The 18,279-nt window shown below is 44.4% G+C and overlaps 1 protein-coding gene across 4 annotated transcripts in view; it reads left to right on the plus strand.

Moving 5' to 3' along the window:
- Positions 1-953: 953 nt before the first annotated feature.
- SLC39A10 (solute carrier family 39 member 10) overlaps positions 954-18,279 on the plus strand; it is a 52,937-nt gene continuing 35,611 nt past the window's right edge. For 3 of the 4 annotated variants that reach the window (XM_037398546.1, XM_037398548.1, XM_037398549.1), the window contains exon 1: positions 13,087-13,265. The gene's annotated coding sequence lies outside the window, so the exon portion shown is untranslated. Of the gene's footprint in view, positions 985-13,086; positions 13,266-18,279 lie in introns of those variants that run through there. The other variant, XM_037398547.1, reaches the window with a different exon arrangement.

Raw genomic sequence — 18,279 nt, forward strand, 5'->3', positions numbered from 1 at the left:
GAAAGCAATGAAACACCTTGCTGCTTCCAATGAAATACACTCAGAAATTTTCTATGATGACTCAAAGAAATTAAAAGCGAAAGCAATTTTCTTGAAGGGGTGAGAGGGCATGGAGCCTTTCCTGGTGTGCAGAGGTCTCTATGGGAAAGCAAGCAAGCCATGCGTTTAACGATAGCTGTGCATTAGTGCTTAATGGTAGCTGTTGGCTTTATCTTTTATACTTTTCTCTTCGATTGTTACGAAAAATATCTGTCGAAACTGAAACATGAGAAACAAAACCAGCTTTGAAGTTTAATCCAGAGTTTATTGAAGTGAGCATATTAATTTTAGTAGGTTTTGCAGGAGCTGTTTGGCACACTGCGCTCCTCGTGGAGCCGTGTATTTGGGAGCAGCAGGCGTACGCCCCTCTGCAACTAGAGGGCCCTACATGCTGCTAACAAATAGAGAAAGAAACAGTGTCATCGTGGTTCGGGCTGAATTCAGTGTGTATGAAACATCTCATAAAAAAGCAGATTTGTTGTGGTGTTACGGTGGTTGTTAGGGTGTCATGTGCCTGGCAGAGAGCAAGACTTTTTTTTTTTTTTTTTTTTTAACATGTATGCAGTGCACCTACAGAAATCATGTGGCTTTCAAAATGTCTGGCTTTAGCATCTAGGACTTCTCCAGAAATGGCAGAATCTGGAAAAGCTCTAAATGCTCACGACAGGAAACATTCCCCCAGCCACCTTTCACACGTCCTGCCACGTTCCACCTTCCACGACAAATGCTCGTGTCCTTATTTGGTGTATGGTCAGGACCACATTTTTCAGTAATGATTGTGACATGCAAAGGACATGATTCAGCAAGACCCTAAAGCATGTGCCTCACTCCCAGCACATTTACATTCCCATTGATTTGCAAGGAGCTACTAAGCAACTGAGTAAATACTTGCCTGAGTAAAGCCAGCAATATTTTTAAAACTCTGGAGGTAGAGTCTGATCAAGGGTAAGTACCACATTCCTTTATAAACTTGTTTTATCATCATTTTTGGGAAAAAATTAAAGCAAGCACACTTCCTTTAGGTTCACTAGGTGACTACTGGAAATGATTGCTTCAGGGTAATAGAAACCAAATAATCTTTTTTCCACATTCTCTTGGAACTCCACCAGGCACAAGCACAATGGGGGGTGGAGGAGGAAAGCCTCACATCCCATTGTCTCCACAGGACTCGCTGTTCCCTACGGAAAGTCAGTGTCGCTTTTTCCAGTGCCTTACAGATTTGTCAGAGGGAGAGTGCCTTTCTGCCAAAGATAATGTATGTGTTTTGAGTGTGAGTGAAGAAGAAAACTGTGCCACTCACACCTGGCTTGCTTGTGTTGTAAGCACTTCAGCAATCACTCCTGCCTTGTAGTTCGTGGGTGTTTTGCAGTACTTAAGACCACATTGTATTAAAACCTAGCTTCAGACATCTCAGCAAAGTAGTATTGCTGTAGCTGTCTCAAAATGGTCTACAACATTTTTTTATACCTTTTCTTTCTTTCGTTCTTTTTTTTCTTTTAAAGATCAATGTTGAAGTAAGTTCTCTAAAAACGCTGAGGCGGGCAGCTTTTTCTGTGGGAGGTTTCTGGCGTCTGGCTTTGCTCCTCCTAGAACATGACAAAGTGGAGCTCAAGGAAAACATATTTTTTTTGCCTCCTCTCTGAACTTATATTGGCAACATGCTTTTTTTTCTGAAAACAGACAAGAGTTTCAAGACCATACAAATATTATTGCTAAATTTGAATCCCCTGAAAATAAAGTCAGGCTAAAGCAAACAAAGTCCATTGAGGAGAAGCTGGTTTTATCAGTGCATTAACTGATAAGAAAGAGTCAAAGAGGGAAGACCACTTCAGAGGAGAAAATTATTTTAGACCATCTCCCAGACTGAATATGTTTGATTTGTGGCATTTCAAGGCAGTGGTCTGTTTGTGAACTTGACCATCCCTGTCTTGTACACACGTTGCCACCACCACAGACAACCAATGCAGGGGTTTTTTTGACACCATTAAAGAGAAAGACTGGTTTTGGAAAAAACAAAATGTGCACACACCACCAGGAGCCTGCTGGCACTGATTTCTCCTATTCTTCTATTACGCTAAAATATCTTGATTTCATAGGCCATACAAAAAGAAAAAAATATTTTAAAAAATCCACCCATAAGCCCTACCCCAGCACAAGTTATTGAATACAGAAGCAGTATGCTGCTCTTCTCTGCTCCACCTAAAAAGTGGATGTGTTATTTACATTGGCAAATGTTTTCCAGCTGCCTCAACAGCTGGAAATTCAACAGATTCGGCTCTGTTGAAGTGTACGCTGTCGGGAAAGGACATGGCAATGCTGTCCCCAGACGGAACAGAATTGCTGGCCAGGATTCCTACATCTGGAAACCAGAATATCTGTCGCTGGGACCTCTGCACAGATGTGACCATACATTTAAGTCATGTTGGAAAAAAGCAGGGTCCTTTTGCTGAGATTCTTGAAAATGTAAACTACTCCTTGATGAAGACTCAATCATCTCTGAAAAGGTTTCTGTGGGCAAGTTATTTTCACTCTGTCTGTCAGACTTCAGTAAAGCAGATTTTTCTGAGGACAGGAGAGCAGAGTTGCGTGTTGCCTTTATTTAGATGGCATTATAACCCAAAACGGCTGGGTGACCTTGCTGGTGGTTGCAGCAAGGCAGAAAGCTGGGGGCTGCCCGAGGAAGAGAGACCTGCTCTGGGAGCAGTGAACAGACAGAGATGTTTTGGGGCAATTCCATCTGTCTCTGCCAAACTCTTGATGTCTTGTTATTTCCTCCTCCCTCAGCTGTCTGAACAATTGCTGATCAGGTTATATTAGTATGAAGACCAGGTTATATTAGTGTGAAGACGGACTCTCTGTGTCTTTTGCCCTCAGGAGATCATTGACCTTTGAAATGAATGCTGGTTCTGCGCTGCTTTGCACTGCAACACAAGTAGCATGGGGGGGGGTGGGGGGTGGGAAAAGAAGAAGTTGCAGTAATTTTGATCCACCCCACCCTGCCCTGCAAAAATCGCTCTTCTCTGCATTACATTTTGGGTTACAATTAAAATTATGAGCAGTAACCTCTGAAAAATACCCTGCTGCTGCTTCACTGTTTGCAGGAACTGGGGCTTGCAGACTGCACACGCCGCAGAGCTCAACAGCTACAAGTTGTGTGCAGGCATTTGCAGGGTCCTCCTGTGAAAACAGCAGCTCTGGTTTTAAAAACTGGAGCGCTACAATAATATTGTTTTTACTAGCTCAAGGTTCAACATCAATATAATAATAAACAAAAAAAACCTGTTCAAACAGCTCCTTAAAAATACAGTTTAAAAAAGAAACTGCATAGATAGCAACTATTCCTGTTGAGGGAAGTGGCTACAGGACACGCAGTCTGTCCCTCCTGTAAATGGGGAAGAGGAGAAAGAGAGAAATCACAAGAATCAGGCACTGCTGCGGTGAATGATCAGGCTGGCGCTCAACATCGTGGTGTAAGTGGCCTCGCTGTTCTGTAAGGCGTGCGTGCTGCCCTCAGGAAGGGGGTGCCTGCCCGAGTTCCAGGCACGTCATGGCTGGCAGTTCATTTTCTGATTCACTGCTGTTTGGAAGCTGCATAACCAAGTTTATTTTTGTATAATTAGTGATAGCTGTGGTACCATTAGTATCTTTTGAGATAATAGGGGTGAAATTTGTATACTTCTTTTAGGGTGTGAAGTGCAGATTACATTAAAACTGAAGCCCCCTTGGAAAAACAGCAATGAATTCTTGTCATTCTTACACTATGAATTTTGACACACCCTGTAATATAATGTTATCCCAGAATCACGCTTTTCAAACTAAGTACTTTTCGGTCATTTCAGATAAATTTAACTCAAGCTCCGTGAGTTGGTTTTTGGGGTAAGACTCTCCCAGCGCCTGGCTGCTGCTTCACATGGGAACGTGGCGATGCACCAGCCCAGCCCAGGTACATACAAGCCAGAGAGCCCCAAGCAGTCTCTCTTCAAGTAACTGGCTTGCCTAAAATATTTGTATTCCAAGCTTCTTTGCAAATGATTAGTAAGTATTGACTTAAATTTTAGCTTCTATTCAGTTTGAAGAAACAGTGCCTTGAAGCTCCTGTGTACAATTTCCTTATTTTCATTACATATATTGATTTGCGAAAGGATATTGCGTTGTGCTTCAGGAACTTACTCTCAGAATTTTAGTGAGCTGGAAATTTGATAGATGACAGGCTTTCAAACGTCAGGTTTCACTTGCAATTTATCCAGTGGATTTGTCTCTCATACATTTAATATTTAATTAACAGAAAAGTAATTCTGCAAATGGGAAAGAAATGGCAGTGTTTACCCAGCTACAAGGACTTATACTAAACTACCTGCAAAAAAAGCAGAGAAAGATGATTCTCTGATGTGAATGCTGTTCAAAGTAAGGCTGTGATTCAAATAGCTGTGTTAAGGTACTAGGTTTAGGAAACTGCCTAAGTGGTCTAACAGCCCAAAACTACTGTGAGGCTGTGTTTGGTGAGAGCCACTAGCCACGCACTTCAATGTATGAACAGGGACAGGGTGAAGCACCTTCATGGGTCATTTTTTCTTCTAAGAAATAGCTAAGCAACCTCAGCATAACTTGTACTGAAAAGCTGTTCAGAAGTTATACGGATACCACCTCGCATGTTTAGAGAAAGCCACCTGTTGGAAGCAGTTCCACAAGCAGACATATTTATTGAGAGATGGCACCGTGATTAAATGAAAAAATAAGTATCAGTTTGCTCCCAAGACCTTGAATTTTGCCCCTACCTGTCCAAAAGGCAGTAGTATTTGTTTTCTTTTTCAATTATTTTTCAGCCTTGAATTACAACACTGCATGCTTGTGGAGCATTTTGGTATACATTCAATAACGTAAACCTGTTATAAAGAACAGCTTTTTCTGTTCAACATTTTATTTTAAATATTCTTTGAATGCTCTGCTTTACCAACAAAAGGCATGAACTCAAATTTGTCTGGTTTTCTTGGAGAAGTCCATGATAATTTCATTAGAGCTACCACAGAGGCTCATCTGAGTTTACCCTTTGTGTGTATGGGAATGAATTTGTAGTGTTACTTCTAAAGTGCGAGGTAAGAGATACAAGAAGGGAAGCTTACCTGAGCGGGGTGGGAAGACCATACATAGTGTGTATGAAATCAAGCATTTTCAAACATAACTTTATTTTTTCTTCCCAATTTCAGCATTGAAAAAAGTGGCATTAAGTTTGTCTCAGGCAGGATTGCTTCCCCTGAGTTTGACAGGCTGTTAGTTACCTCAGCAATGTTGCTCCGACCCAACCATTGCAGAAATGGCTTTATTTTCTCTCTGCTGGCTCATTGGCATTCCCACCCCTGCGTCTTCTCAGAGCTCCCTCAGTGCTCTAATACATAGCAAAGACATCGCCTGACAGGTCAGCAGAGACACGTGGCCACATCCCCTCTTTCACAAGCAGTGTCGCTAGACCCATGCTTGCTTGAGAAAATGCTTCAAAACTTCTCTTCCTTTCCTGAAGGATAACGGGATTTAGTCATCATTCTATTACACTACCCTTCTGCTGCTATAGCTTGCTCTCAGTGGAGTTACTACTGGTAATTGCTAACAAGCAATGAGTAAGGTTGCTAAGTTATGCAACGAAAGAGGCCTCCCCATTTCTCTGCTCTTCCCAGCTCCTAGCTGTGCGACATCCACGTGGCCGGTCTCTCCACTTCATTTCACCAGCATTCATCTCTGATTTTCCTATTTCTTGTCATTTAGACCATATTCTACGTGTCCCTATGCTTCATCTTTGTGGATATCAGCTAAAGTTTACTCTCTTCTTCATAGCTGTTTATGCTTATATTCGCATTCTTCCTTGTGTTTGTTGTTAAAACCATAATTAGCATCCAACTGTGCAGAGCATTTTGGGGCAGCAACATGGAAAAGAAAGCTGCAGCACTGTCATTTGCAGTACTGTCAGATGGTTGTAGTTTCAGATTTGGAAGTCAGGGTGCTCCCTAATGACCTTCATACTATTCCTGGTGCTGGCTTATTTATTTTCTGTAGAAATGGAGGGGGTTGACATGCTTCTACATCATGCAATATAGGTGGAACAAATACGAAAATGTAAATTATGGGGAGGGTGTGACCCAACAACTTCAGTACATGCCAGCATTCCAAAGGTAAGGTCACATCCATCTAACAGCAATGGCACCCTGCAGGCCAGCATCCTACTGCTCCCTCCAATTCCCATTTATGTGATTATCAGGCATGGAAGGATAAACACAGCTAAGCTTAAGCTACCTCTTTCCATAAACTGTGGGCCAGTTATCAATAATTTTGATTTTTGAGCCTTTCTGTTGATTTTTAGATTTTGCTATTGGTACAGCTGATTTAAAGAAAAGCCAACAAAACATGTTTCATAATTAGCTTTATTTCTGCAAACAGTATCTTTGTTTGTTTTCCCTGCCAGGGCATGTTCTTGTCTCCTGCCTTCTCTGTAGGTGTCCCTTTGAGGCTTCAGAGCTGTGATAAAGAAGGGATGAGGCTGCACAACACCCTTGCCCATTCATTCAGGCTTAAGTTACAGAAGCATGTCCGCAGTAGCTCATATTGGCTCTCCTTTCCACTGCTGAAACTTCATAGGCAATTAGTCCCTATTCAAGTATTCAATATTCACATATTCAAAACAAGTAGCTGGTAACTTAAGGATGTCTTGGCTTCCTGGTTCTGCCTGCTGACGATGAAGGAATTGCAGGAGTTTAAAATGGGTCATTTTCACTTTCATGTGCAACACAGCTGAAAGAAATGGGGAACTTCACCCCAGCTGTCCACTAAAATCTGTCTTTAGAAGAGCTAGGCTTGCGTTACTCAGCTTAGTCTCAGTCATGTATAAAAATAGCCAGTCATCAACTCAGTGGCTGAAAATTGGCAGGGACTGACATAAAAGATACTGGCCTTGATTTTTTCACTTTAATGTGCTCATTGATTCTTTCAAATAACATCAGCGACAGTATCATTGTATTTGTTCATTTTGTTTGAGAAAAGGGTATGAAACAAATTCCTCAGCATGTAAAGAGATTATTACATTAAGGTCAATATTTCCTCTTCGGTCAGGTGGGTCAGTTTTGGAAACAATCCAGTTTGCTTTCAAAAGTGTTAAGCCTTTAGAGGAATTTTCAATTTACCCCACCCAGCCAGCTAGCACAGCTTTGTTTAATGTTTTGGACCCTGCCCGGCTCCAGCTGAGAATATCCCGTATTTATTGATACAGAGCTCTGCTACGGATATGGCCGTAAGTTCTTTGTGCTCACAGTCTGACCCCAGTCATGCACTGAAGGAAGCAACTGAGTGGCCTTTCCCTCCCATCATATCCTTTGGTATGAAGATGAGATCTTTCTGCGACCACTGTGTACAGAAAAGATGCCACAAGCAAGCAGGTGCTTTCAACAGGCAGGCAGGAAGGGAGAAAAACAAATAAACCAGACTCTGCAAGAAAGGAAGAAGGCTGTGAAACGCTGTCCTTGCTTTCTAATATCTTCCATTTTGAGCCTTATCCCAGCCCTGCTACCAGCAAATCCCATGGGTCTCAGATCTAACGAAAGGGCTTTTGGCTGCTTTAGACAGCAGGACTGGCAAGTTATGTTTAAAACAAATAATAACAAAACAAAGAGAGAGTATTTAATAAAGTTAAGTTAGCCCAGCAAGAGTTTTCCTGTGGATAAGATGCACTGATGTTTGCTAGGTTTGCAAAATTAGCCAAAGGTCTACAAGTCATGCTGGCTTTTTTCCATATTGCAGAAAAGAGCTTTGTGTGGAACAAATACTTCAGCTATTGCTGCAGCATCACGTCCTTTTGCTCATGTCCTTTGATGTTTAGGTACCCTTAAGTCTAGAGCCAATGAAAAAGGTTTTAATGTCTTTTCACTAAAAATGTCAGCTTGTGTTTAAAAACAAAAAGCCTAGCCCTTTCCCACAAAGAGCCTAGCTCAAAAACTTCTAAAACAAAGATCTTTAAAACCAGTATCTTGGTTTAGCATGCTAAAAAAAACCAACAAAAAAAAACCAAACAAAAAACCAACCAAAACCCCTCCCAAACCACAAAGAAAACCCCAAAACAAAACATGGGCTTCTGTTTAAAATAATTCTCTGTCAGTACTGACACTAGCACCATATTTAAAATTACATAGACTCTGTCATTGACATCGATATTTTTGCCTCAGAACCTATATATATGCCCGTACATGTCTATATACTTTCCAAACAGGGGGAGTATATACAAGTTGTTGTAAGAGAAGAAGCGTAAGATTTGTTTTAAAAAGCAAAACAGCTCAGATGGGTTTCCCTTTTTCTCCCATCTTACAAGTAATGCAACTTTCAAATTATGCCTTCCAGTTGGTGCAAAACTAGCTAGATCTACTTTGAATTATCATTGGAATTTATACCGTTGAAACCACTTAGAACTAACTAAACAAATCTGACAAGCCAAGGCTTAAACAAGATCACCCAGTTGAGCAGGAATGTGAAAAAAAGCATATATAGTCTCTACTAAAAGTACCATTTTTATATACAGCGTTGGAGTTAAATAACCTTGGCCTTTAAACTGATTGTGAACAAGCCCAGTGGTCCTGAGGTGGTGAAACCCCACAGAGGACATCCCTGCCTACTTCCAAGCACCAGCTTTAATCACAGAATCACTGCTTGTTCATAGTGATACTTAAGCTCACCCTGATGCTTAAACACCTTCACTAATGTCCTTGCTGTAAGCAAAGTTTTTGCTGCTTCAGCACCCAGTCGCAGTGCCCTCTTACACAGCCCGGGGACGAGTACGTACCCCGCCACCCAAGGGCGACAGTCAGCCTGTGCTCTGCAACTTAAACCTGCACAATACAACTGACCACGTATGGCTACACAGTTAGTACTGCACTAAATACAAAGAAGAGACAACTGTCAACAGGTCATATTTTGAGATCGAGATCAGGAAATCATGTAACGAGGAAAGAAAATGTCCTCTATATGATTCCCTGATGTTTCACTTCCAACTTTCACACCTCTTGCTAGCTCACTTCTGAGCAAAGCCTCTTGTAGTAAAGCTCTTTCACTCCTAAGGAAATTGGTAAAAACTGCTGGGCAAGTTGGCGTGACAATAGCTGTGCCCTGTAGCCATTCTCTGCCTCCTCGGGCTTAAAGTGGCCACTTCCCATCTCCATGAATCTCTTCACTGAGCTGAATAATACTTGTCGGCCATTGCTAGACAAGAAAATCTGACTGATTCAGGCTCCCAGAATGAATGAGAGGCAAGGACAGAAGCTAGAAGTATGTTTTAAAGAACAGGAAAGAAAATACACATTACACATACACCACAAACCCAGCTATGCTGGCATTCAAACAGATTCTGATTAAATCTTTGGACAAGAAGATTTCGAAGGAAGGAGGAAGTCGATGTTCCAAGCCATTATCTTGACTTTTTCTTGAGGCATCAGTATTTCAAAAGTAAGAAAATTAAGCTGGGTTCTTCAAATAAAAGAGTGAAATTTGCCAGAGGAGTACAAAACTTAATTTCAGCAACAAATAGTGACATTTTTCTCCCACTTAAATAGCAGAAGATGTGTGTACACCTTCAACTACTAGCTTTCTAAATGAAATTTCTCTCAGTTAAAATCTTTTTCAATATTATTGTTCCTAATCTCCAAAGAATACTTACAAGAGTCTTACTTCTGCTTACGGTCAGAGGCAATATCAGGATATAAGAACTAAACACATGTGCAGAATTCAGAACTGGGTATAAGAACACAAGTGGAAGCAAACCCCAAATTCTCCTTTTTTTTTTTTTTTTTTCATTTAGCAGCGAGGAAAATGTTGCTTCTAAACAAACCACTTTTGTGTATACGTATATATGTCAGACCTTCCATCCCTCACATGCAGTTAGGTTGTTACAAGGGAAGGCAGGAAGGGCAATCAGCACATGAGATCTGTCACACGCCAGTCTGACACCCGTTCCCTTCAGGCTGGCACAGCTCGGCAGCCTGCCTGCTCCCGCCTGGCCCCTGGGCCCAGGAGTGCCCCTAGGCAGGACCCCATCTTGAGAGGATCCTGCTAAAAGCCACCATCTGCTTTTGCAGCATCGTGCCCCAAGCCCTTCTACATTACTCACAGGATGCACTCCCTCCCTGCGCCCCAATGCACCAGTGTGTACCATGCAGCGGTACTCAGCCAGTAAGTGCCCTGTGAAAGGGTGGGGGGAGACAGTTCTGTTCTAAAAGTATAGTAACATATTGTTCTGTCTGAAGCTTGAAAAGTCAGTCTGGATTTCTTGCATGCATTTATCTCAAGCTAGCAGCGCTCTTGCAGCACTGGCTGCCCTGCTCTGTTATACAGCTTCCCTGCAGCACGGACAGTTGTTCCCACACGCTTTACAGGGAGCTGCACCCTTCTCAGCTGCGTGCTCTTCATAGTAATGCCTGATTTAATACTTTTTGTTATGGATGTCTGAAGCTGAGGTATAGAAACTCATACCTTGTTTAACTATTGTGCAGGCAGTTCTTCACCTAAAACATACGCTTTAAAACTGCGGAAGAGGTAACCTAATTACAAGATAAAATGTACAACTATAGGGAAAATGTTCCGGATACAAACGAGCTTTTCATTGTATCAAGAGAAAGCCATCAGGAGACTACCTAGCAAGGCTGTAGCCTAACTCTAAACACAAACTTAAGACTCTCCTTTCTTAATGGATTCTTAAAGGATACTGCATCTGACAGTGCTGGTGGGCCTACTGATGGTCCCTTCCGGCTGTAAAACACCCAGGTGCACACTGCTGCTGGCGAGGAGGACTGCTGCGTAGAGAACCCGCTAATACAGAGATTTTTGTCTGGCTGAATCTCTGGGAAGCAGCTATGCAGCATCCCTACCTTCACAGGAAGGTGAAGCTGCCTTCAGAAAGCTTCCTTACCCACTCACCTAAATTTTCAAAGTTTTCTAAATGCAGTAAAACCAGTACAAAATCAATCAAGCCTGAAATTTTAAAGGGCCTTTCTGTATTAAGCATCTTAATTTCCATTCATCCATTGTAGCACTCTTACTAGAATTCTTGATTTTGTTTTTTTAATGAGATTTTTACACTATTTGAATTTCACTCAGAAAAGCTAACAAACCCCAAATGCTCCATTTTATTACCATGTACAATTCACTCTGAAGGAAGACAACACAAAACTGTACGTTTTTTTAAATTCTTTGCACTCGGTGAATTTCTTTCTAGACCAAGCAGCAACACAAATCAGCCACGTCTAGTGATCAGCAGTGGGTGTTATGGTAGGTATCTAATGACCGATGTCAGAATCAGATCTGTATTTTATTTGCTGTACAAAAATTCTGGGAGATAAAGGACCTGCTCTGAGGCAGAAATCATTCAAATCAACATACAAATAATCTGGCGCAACAGTTTGATATAGAACCTTGTAACTGCTTTAACAGTCCCAAAAACTGGACCTGAGCAGAGGCTGTAAAACGTCTGGACTAGTATGTTTGTATTCTAGTGCCTGATTCGGTAAGACATTGGGGGGAAAATGGAGGGAACGTAGGTGTTGATTTTTTTTTCATCTCTAAAGAAATACTAAAGAGAGAAAAAGTGTTGGAGGAGATTTGAAATTAGAAAGTCTGTCACTGGGACATAAAAATGATGGGGGGTGGGGGGTGGGGGGAAAGGGAGTAATTGGAAAAGTTCAGTAAAGATTCAGCATCACATACCAGAAGATTGGTGTAGCCTAACACGCAAAGCTGTATGGTCTTAGGTGTAGGACCATTTGATAGGTCTACGTCTTTCTCTTCATCAGGTTGTTACACTATCTGCATTCTATTAAATATTCATCTTATCTAGAAAAGTTTATTCTGGTCTTCTTTCGCACTATGACTTTGGGATTATGCTTATGTGTTTTTCTGAGTCTTGCAAGTATCACCTTTCTTTTGATTTCTAAACACTGTTAATCCTTTACATTTTTAGTCTTTTAAACCAGTTTTGTTTTAAGGGGGATGTCACCAGGCAAAGACTGACAGGATGACTTCGGGAGGCCTTGGGGCTGCTAAGCGTGGCTGGAGGTGGGACATGGTGGGGTGGCTGGAGGTGGGACTCTGGCCAGGCCCAGGCTGTGGCCAGCTGCCCCAACACAGGGCCCGGTGGCAGTGCCAGGTCGGCTCCGCTCGGTAACGCAAGGGTCTGAAAGAAAACTGTACACATCTGTAACAAATGGGGTGGGGTGGGGGGTGGGGGGTGTGTGCTCTGCTTGATGCTTGAAGCCTGCTATGGAAACACCAGTTACTTCTGGCGGAAACTGTGGTGAAAATTGTATGCAGATTTCTCAGAAAAAAGAAATGAAACGGCCTAAAACTGATCTGAAATGTTCCTACAGCTGCACTGCAGCCTTGGAACATGGTTTCTATAAACAACTGTTCCCAGATAGGCCGGTTTCTTTTAAAACAGTATTTGATAGACGGAAGGACCCCTGTATCTTGTAGGTCCTGCGTTCTAAACCAAGATGTCGAGCGGCGGGGCAGTGTCCCAGCCAGGGGTCCCGTGGGCACAAGGCAGGATGATGTCGCTTTTGGGTTCCGTAGCTGTTGTCTAGGAGCCGAACGTATCTGGGTGGCGGCTCCCCCTCCAACGGGGGGTGGGGTGGGGAATATTTATCACCTAGGTACGAGCAAAATCCGTTTCTGCCCCTAGCAAGCCCGGCAGGATTTGCTGGAGGCCGATCGCTGGCGGGCGACGCGCCCCCGCACCCGGCTGCCAGGGCCGAGCCCGTGCTGGGGAGACCCCCGCTGCGGGCAGGGCCCCGCCGCTGCCCGGGCGGCCCCCGGCGGCAGGCCCGGCTCCCCCGGCAGGGCACGCCGGCAGCCCCGTTTCCCCCGCCGGAGCGCGGGCCGCGCCGCCCGGCCGCCATGGCTGGAGTGCTGAGCGCAAGCTGCCGCGGGGAGGGGAGGGGGCAGGCACCCGCTACGCCATTTTCGTAGCCCGCGGTGGGGCCGGGGAGGGGAGGAAATGGCTCCGCATTGGGCCGGGCGGGCGGCGGGGCCGCGCCTGCAGCGCGGTGCGCAGGATGCGTAGGGGAGAGCGCGGGGAGCGCGGGGCGGCCCGGCGTAGCCGCCGTTGGTGAATAGCGTAGCGGCGGCAGGAGCTGCAGGAGGAGGAGGAGGAGGCGCCGCGGCGGTTTGGTACCGAGCGGAGAGGGAGATGCACACGGCACTCGAGTGAGGTAGCTATAAAACCCCATTTGTTTACATTCCCTCCCCCACAAGCGGCCGGCGCGGCGGTGAGGGTGGCGGCCGGCACTGTGCTGCCGGCGGGGGGGCCCGGCGCGGCGCGGCCCGCGGCAGACGGAGCCGGTGACGGCCGGCGATAGCGGACACCACCTTCCCCGGGATGCGGAGCGGCACGCGGGGGACACGGCCGCCTCATCACGTGGTGGCGGGCCCGGGGCTGCGCGGGTGGGCGAGGGGGGGTCGGGGGGGCCGTGGCCGGGTCTGCCCTCCTCGGAGGCAGCGGAGCACGAGGCGCCACCGCGGCCCTGGCGCGTCCCCCGCGCCCCCCTTCCTCCCTCCTCCCGTCCGCGGGCCCGCCATGCGGCAGGTAAAGCTCAGTCCTGAGCGGGGGGAGCGGCGGCGCCCCGGGCCGCAGAGGCAGGGGGGGCTTGTGGCGGCGCCCGGGGAGCCGTGCCCGGGCCGCTGGGGCAGGCGGGGGGGCTCGTGCCAGTGCCCAGGCCCCTGAGGCAGGCGGGGAGGGCTTGTGCCTGTGCCCGGGCCGTCGCCCGGCGGGCCCCGCCGCTGAGGCAGCCCCCGCGCCCTGCCCGTTGGCGGGGCGGTGCGGGGTGGCCGGACCCGCTGCCCTGCGGGAGGCGCGCCCCCGCGGCGGGCCCTGTTGGTGCGGTGCCGGCCGGCGGCGGCCGAGTTCCCTGGCTGGCGATACCGCCTGCGGGAGCCGCGCCGGGGCTGAGGCGGCCCCGGGCTCCCCTCAGAGGCGAGAGGGGCGGGAGCCCCCGCCGTGCGCGGGAACGGGGAGGGAAGGGAGAGCCGAGCCGGGCCGGGCTGTGCTGCGCCGCGTTGTGCGCGGCTGTTCCGCGGCTTGCGCTGCACCCGTCCGAGACGTGCACGTAACGTGGGAACTTTGGAATAAAACTATTTTTTAAAATCTTTAGTTATCTTTGTCTTTCTTGGGGAGTCTTCTGTGGAAGTGTTCTTAAAACGCCTGCCTCTGAGCAAGCGTTGGCCGAGCTGGAAATAATTCTGGTTTCTCACACTCTTAAGCACTGCATGCCTTTAAGTAAAAATCATGACTTTTTTTTGTGAAGATAGGATGCCGTACCGTAATACGGAGGCAGCCTGTGATACGTGGAGCCTAATGCAGCACTGGGAAACGCACGCTGGAAGGCCTGGTGTTCAGAAACCTGGAAGCAATTGCATCTAGTTGGCAAAAGTAATGTGTTCCTTTGGGTCGTTGAAACTGATCTAGTGACATAAAAATAGAAAACTTTCTGTAGAAAAAAAGGTAGTTATTAGGATTTTTAAATTCTGTTTTAACAGGGAACGCACTCAGGTTTTCATTAAGAATGTGCTTTCCATTAGATGCATAGGGGAATAGGTATTTTGTGTGGACGGGCAAGTCATGCTACTCAACTCCAGGAATGAGACTTCCAAATGGTTACTTCATAGGCTGATGCTCTGGTATGGTAATGTAAGTACCATGAAAAAGTTCCATGGTTCGCAAGAACATCGAGGCCAGCGTGGCTATAGACTTTCCTAACGTGATTTTTTGATCTAAGATGACTTAAAATAGGACTGCTGGTATTGTCCTGCAGTGGTGCATTTTTACACTACTTTCAAGGCTTGGGTACTTCTGAGGAAAAAAGTATGCAGCTATGCAATCAGTTAAAGAGAACAGGGCCTGTGTATAGACCGTGAATTAATTGTGTTTTATGATATTAATGGTGGCAGTCCATAGGGGGATGTTCCCTAGTGTCCACAGAAGGTGGGTGTAGAAGGATCGTATGCAATTGCCTACCTGGAATAAGCGACATGAAAGGAGGAGGTTCTGCCTACATTAAAAAAATAAATCACCATTTCTCCAAAATAGTGAGGCTTGTTTTAATTGAAATTCCTTGCTTTCATGTAGGTCTTTGTGCTCTCCAGGTTGGCTTAAATAAAAAAGAGGAACTAACTTTGGAGTAGGTATCCAGTCAGTCATAAAACCTGCAATTACAGAGAAGCTGTGGTTTGAAATGGCACAAATAGGCTCACAGGCTTGGCTGTGTTAACAGTTGTTCCTCCCATTTAAAAAAAAATAAAATTAGTGAAACTGCATTATCAGGGTAATTCAGGAATGTTTCAGAAAGTTTACGTGAAAAAGCACAGATCCTGGTACTGAATACTGGATACCTGCTTGGGAATACAACTTTTAATTAGTGGTCTCAAACAGGTTTATGTGCCGTTGTAACAATACCTATGTTCTAGAGTTACATCTTGAAAAGTCAGCAGGAGAGTGTATGAGTCCATATGGTGCTTGGGCCATACATGTTAATAAACCATTCCTTTCGAATATTGAATAGGAAGCTTTAGTAAGATACGTACTTTTTGTGTAGTTTGACTTACACAAATAAGATAAATGTATACAGATGGAAAAATGAATATAGCTACCCTAGTACAGATTTCCTTTGTGGTCTTCACTAAGTCAGTCAAGCAGGTAATTTAGATACTCTACTCATGTAAATACATTTACTGCAAAGCAATGGCTGATTCTTTTAAGTAGTGCCCAGATCCCATGGACTTCAAGCCTGGGTGTATACAGTCCCAAGGGAGGTATGGTCGGACTTGTTTGCTTTGGCTGTCCAGTTATAACATCGTTTGATCATGACTGTGCCTATTGTAACAACTCTTAGTCCTTTTCTCTGTCACCGTTTTTACAGAAGTGGAAGTTTATTTTGAACCTCTGATGGGCACCTGATAAGTCATCGGTGATAAATCAGTCTGGCTTTGGAAACAGTTACGTGTTTTCATCGGATGGAATTACTGAGTTAAAATTATACACAAGCTACTTAAAAGCTAAGCTCCATGAAAGTTTTCCTGTAAGTTAAGATTCAGTCCTTCACTGTGGTGAAACTTAGTGGGAAAGATCGTGGCATCTTCACAAACTCTTCTGCAGAGTCAGGGATGGATGGGCCTAACTGCATCTGTCAACAAGGAAAATTACATCAGAAAAGAAAACCTCATTCCGTTTTCTTCACAGATTGGCTGTCACCTGCCAGAACACTTGCTGGTTTATAGCGTGTTGCTTTATAGCACGTTTGCAGAATTGTCAGACAAACTTATCCTGACTCCTTTCTTAACACATTCAAAAAACATCAGTAGAAGTTTCAAAGAAGGAAAGCTTAATGGCAGCTCTGTGTCTTGTGTGGCTGTGCTTTTCACAGCATTGAGCTCTAGGTGCAGGGAGAGTTCTGTGCATACTAAGAATTTATGCCTTTTGGGAACCCGTTTATACCCTAATGTGAAGAAAATCAGTGTTAACTTCCTGTTCTTCTGTGGGAGCCCAACTCAATTTAGTGAGCCATTATTTAAAATAATTCTATCATCTGAAAAGTATTCATCTTTGGGGTGGGCTAGTGAATTTGTCTTAAATAAGAACTAGTCATTTTAGCTTGCTGACAAAGGCGTGAAGTAACACCTGATGCAGAAAGAATTTAGATTGGTTTTAGGTAATTCTTAAATTGCAACTGAGATATTATTTGAAGTACCCCTAACGAAGTCTGGTAAACAAATGTGTACTAATTAGACAAAGCTAATAAAAACAAATGGATTGGTTTACATTTGAGAAACTGACTGAAATGCTGGAAACCATGTCCTGCCTACATTGTAATCTTCCAAAGAAAGGTACATGCTACATCAGTCCCTGTATTCATAATATTTTACGTGCTGTTACATCTAATATTTTACGTGCTATTGCATCAGTGCCACTTCTTTTTTTTTATGTAGTAGAAATCTGAGGAGCAAAGAAGTTAAAACATCATTGTTTGAAGTCACTTGTGTTTTGCTACCTCTTGTGATAATCGAAACGCTCTACAGGTTTTAATACCAAAAAAAATGGAGGCCAGCATGAAAGATGGGGAAGATGATGATTTCCTGATGGCGGTCTCAAAAGCTTCTGAGAAGAAGGGATGTTGAAGTTATATGCAGGGTGTCATAGCCATGCTGGGGGATGTGGTTCATTACACTGGAAATGTTCTCATCTGCTAGGTATCAGTGCGCTGCCTCATCTTCTCTCTTCCCGCTTTCTGACTCTGTTGTCTGTTGCTGCAGAGGAGGAATGACTCAGCTGTTGTCTTTTCTCTCTCAGCTTTTGATGACCTAGGAGCTTCTTTCTTATCCAGCCACCACCTTTTCTATAGCTTGCTGCTTTCCAAAGCAGTACGATGAGAGTGAAGAAAATCTGGTTTCACTAATCCAAAATTAAAGTGCCAGTAAAACGGGATGGATGTATTACAGAATTTATGCTGCGTTGTCTGTTGGAGAGCCTGAATGTAGGTGTATTTGTCTGTTGCTGCTGCTCAGTGTGTAATGTTCACAGAGTAAGAAATGTTCCTGAACAGAACTTGAACATCGGCAAAATGAACCTGGCAATCTGTGGATTAGTTTGGTTGTGTTTATTAGAAATTTTTGGCGGTGAAGATTAATAAAATTAGTCTGCAGGTAGGTTGGTTGGTTTGTTTTGGGGTGTGGTGGGTTTTGGTTTTGTTTTGGGTAGGGTTTTTTTTTTCCTTTTGAAGAGCAGTCCTGAGAGAAATCTGCTTTCTACTTGTGAGGCATGTATCTGTAGTCTTAGGATGAAGCTTGCTATAGAAACCTACTCTTTCTGCTGTGTTGACAGTGACATCATCTCAGTATTAAATGCAGTAACAAGTGTGTACAAAATGTGGAATATGAACTAGAGAGCGGTTAGAGCTCTGTAGCTCCTGACCTGTTCAGAGGTACAGAAAATTGTACTGTCTGAGCGTTTGATTTGGTGCTTCAGTGACAAAGACTGACTTTTGAAGTCATTGATGTTGGGTAGCTAAACCGATCTAGAATTGAGACAAAGTCTGCATAATACTGGAAGTGAATGAATAACTATGATCATGTCTGAAACTCATTAACCGAATGAAGTCCCTTAAAAGTGTTACTGTGGTTGGTGGTTTTATAAGATAAAATGCATATGTGAGATAAAAATATCTTTGGATTAAG

Source organism: Falco rusticolus, chromosome 8, assembly GCF_015220075.1.
Source record: "Falco rusticolus isolate bFalRus1 chromosome 8, bFalRus1.pri, whole genome shotgun sequence".
NCBI classification, from domain to species: domain Eukaryota; kingdom Metazoa; phylum Chordata; class Aves; order Falconiformes; family Falconidae; genus Falco; species Falco rusticolus.